Consider the following 3,655-nt stretch of genomic DNA (forward strand, 5'->3'; position numbering starts at 1 on the left):
GTTGTTGCTTAGGAGGGTAGTGCAAATCATTACCAAAATGATAATAATAATAATAGTAACAACAACAATAAATCCTTATTTACACCTTAAAAAACTGAAACACAAAACTACAATTATTTAAGTTATAATAGTTTCTAATGTAGCAGCAGAAGACAGTTGTAGAAAAAATATACTTTTTAAGAAAAAAGCTGAAAGAAGTCTAAAGAGATAAAGTATAAAAATTAAAAAATTTATCTTAAGACAAAATATTGCCCCAAATATACAAAACTTAAGTTAAAAAATTCACCTAACTAAAGTGCAATGAGGTTGCTGAAGCCTGGACACTGAAAGAGGAAAGGATCCAGGGCTGTAGTATGTCTCCCAGTCCAGGGCTGAGAAGAGCTATCAGTTCCCAGTGAAATGGCCTCTGCCCTGCAGAGAAAGTGGACAGGCCTGGGGGCTGTGATGACAATTTATCCCAGGATGTTTTCAGAATCAACAGACAGCCAAGCAGGGCTGGGCCATTGGCTTCAGATGATGAGAACTCCCTTCACAGGACCAAGGTAGGTTACAGTAAACCAATGATAAGCTCTCTGGGGCACGTGGTCTTGTCCTCAGCCAGTCAGGAGCCTCCTGTCATGTCTCCATCAGGCTCTCCTCCCAATGTCCCCTAGGCCAGGTCACAGCTGGAGATGGGAGGAGGAGCAGCCACAGCAAAGCCCTGGACCCCATTGTAGGGGCCCAACTTAGGCCTGCTCATCATTCTGTCAGCACCATGTCCAGGCCATGGTAGAACTGTCCATATCTGAGAACAGTTCCCCCAGGGAGCTAGGGTATTTGCTCTCTGGGATCTCAAATATCTGATCCAGTGACTTCTGAAAGCTTCCCTTATTTTCTCGAGGGATGTTCATCTCCCCAAGACTGCTTTGAGGGTTCTTTGGCCCTTGTGCTGAGCTGACCGGGGGAAGTTCAGAAACTGGACTTGGTGAGAAGCTGTCTTGGTTCAGCAGCAGGGTACAACCCCTCAGTCCCCCTTGCCATGTGACACAGGATGTCTGTAGACTCCCGGAGGTCAAGAGGTGATTACTCTGCCCTCTGGGGTGGCTCATAACCTCCTGGATCTGTTGGACCATGCTGGTGATCAGGATCGAGCAGCAGAGGTTGGGCTCCATCAGCATGTGGCAGAATTGGAGTGTGACCAGGGACATGTCTAGGAGTGACTTCCACTGCAGGTTGTAGAAAATAATGGTGCCGAAACATTTATGAACCTGGTCACCACATTTCCTCTTCAGCCCTAGTGCAAACATCATGTCTAGCTAGCAGGTGTTGCCCAGTTCCATGACTATCCTCAGAAGGAACAAGTGTTCCCACAGTGTCTCCATGACTGAAGGCAGCCTACTGCTCCTATGCTGTGAAGCCTGGTCACCCAGAATGTCCCAGACTTTCACTGATCTCCTGAGGCCCCACTCAACCATCCTACAGCTGTCTCTGTTGGGACCCAAGCCTGGAGCATTTGCAGATTTTGATGTCCTCAGGAGATCATAGAGCCAATCCCTCATGAATACTGATGGATGACCGAGTACGTGGATTAACTTTGTGATGACTGATTGATTCATGCAACAAATATTTTTTACACATGTATTATATTACCAGGTACTGCACCATTTCAGATCTAGCAGTGAAAAAAAATTACCAGTTATAAAAATGATCACATTTTCAAAGGGAGAAGAGATAATCAGCAAATAAAAAAGAAATGAGTGAGTAATGAGACACTGTGTGTTTATGAATTTGTGTATATATAATGGAATGTTACTCAGCCTTCACAAAAAGGAGATCCTCTCTTTTGTGACAACATGGATGATCCTGAAGGACATCACGCCAACTGAAATAAGACAGAAGTAGATTAAAATGTACTGATTATCTTACTTACATATGGAATCTAAAAAGTTAAACTCAAAGAAACAGAACCAGCAGCTGAGGGCAGGAGGAAAGAGGACATGTTGACAAAGGGTACAAACTTTCTGCTATAAGATGAATAAGTTCTAGAGAACTACTGCGTAGCCTAGTGACTACAGCTAACAATAACTGTTATGGTTTGAATGTTTTCTCTCCCTTTGAAACTCATGTTGAAATTTTGTCTCCTTTGTGAAGTATAAAGAAGATAGAAACTTAATCTGACTGATATTTAGAGTGGAGCATTTGGAGAGCATTAAGATTGGATAAAGCCATCTGAGTGGGGACCCCATGATCAAATACTGCTGGTGGCTTTGTAAGAAGAGTGAGAGAGACAAGAACACACACTCCCTGTTTTTTGCAAGTGATATGCTGCATCATGTTGGGTCTCTGTTAGCAAGAACAACAGGAATGTTATCACCAGACATGGCCACTTACCTTTGAATCAGAACTGTGAGCCAAAACCATCCTCTTTTCTTTATAACTTTCCCAGTCTGTGGTATTGTGTTATTAGCAACAAAAAACAGACTAGCACAATAATGTAACATACACTTGAAATTTACGAAGAGGGCAGATTTCAAGTGCTCTCTTTACACACATGCACACATGCACACGCATGAGTGCTAACACACATAAATGCTAAGTGAAGTAACAGATGTGTCAATGTTAATTAGGTGGATTGTGGTAATCATTTTGCAATGCATATACATACATCAAAACATCACATTGTGAACTGGGGATGCAGCTCAGTGGTTGAGCATTTGCCTGCCTAGCATGAGATTCTGGGTTAAATCCCCAGCACCCTAACACATAAACAAGCAAACCCCATCCCAAAATTACATTGCATTGTACACCTTAAATGTATTAAATTGTTTTTGTTAAAACTACTTTAATAAAACTGTGAAAATCAAGTAAATATTTAATGTAATTTTCATAGAGTAAAAGAATGAAATATTCTTCTTGGGCAACATTTACTAAAAATTTCTAAAATTGAAACAAAAAACCAAAAAACAGGAGTATTTTCAGAAATCTCTCCTAAAATAATTAGAAATGTACAAAAAACTTACATATAGTCACAATTATAGTTACTGATAATAGGAAAAAAATCAAAACTATTAAAAAATTAGTTTGTGGTTTTATTCATATATGGAATTGACAAAAACCACATTTTAGGATCCTAACATCACAGGAAATTATTCAGTACAATTGAAAAGGCAAGCTATGAAATATATTGAATATTCAGTGTAAAAACAAAAACAAAATCAAGCTGTAGGAGAAAATGATTAAAATACACATAATTCTTCCATATAAAGAATTTAAACATTATTGGTGGATATTTTTCCTTGTGCTTTTCTATGAATGTTGATTTTGTTTTATAGTGGGACATGTGTTTCTTTTGTTAACAATGATAAACATGAAGAAATCTTCACACTTTTGTTTGTTTTCTTATCCTGTCCTCTTTGTATGTACCCTAAATAGTTAACCAATCTTCTGAAGTGCTCCTAGTTCTACTTAGCATCCTGAAATTTGTATAGCGACATTTCAAAATGCATTTATCTTGTAGAACAATGTAAGTTTTTTCAGCTACAGGAATTTGGACCTATGTTTTTTGTTTCTGCAATAATTGTACAATTCTCTGCCCTTTAATCTGTGTTGAATTCACTGAAAGCAAAATGTATCTGGGAGTTGTTGCAGGAAGCCTACAACAAATCACTCTGGATGT

General features: G+C 39.2%; 1 pseudogene; it reads right to left on the reverse strand.

The window, feature by feature from the left end:
- Window positions 1-573: 573 nt before the first annotated feature.
- On the reverse strand, window positions 574-1,286 carry LOC109699986 (cell division cycle-associated protein 4-like; annotated as a pseudogene).
- Window positions 1,287-3,655: the final 2,369 nt, after the last annotated feature.

Source organism: Castor canadensis, chromosome 7 (genome assembly GCF_047511655.1).
Source record: "Castor canadensis chromosome 7, mCasCan1.hap1v2, whole genome shotgun sequence".
NCBI classification, from domain to species: domain Eukaryota; kingdom Metazoa; phylum Chordata; class Mammalia; order Rodentia; family Castoridae; genus Castor; species Castor canadensis.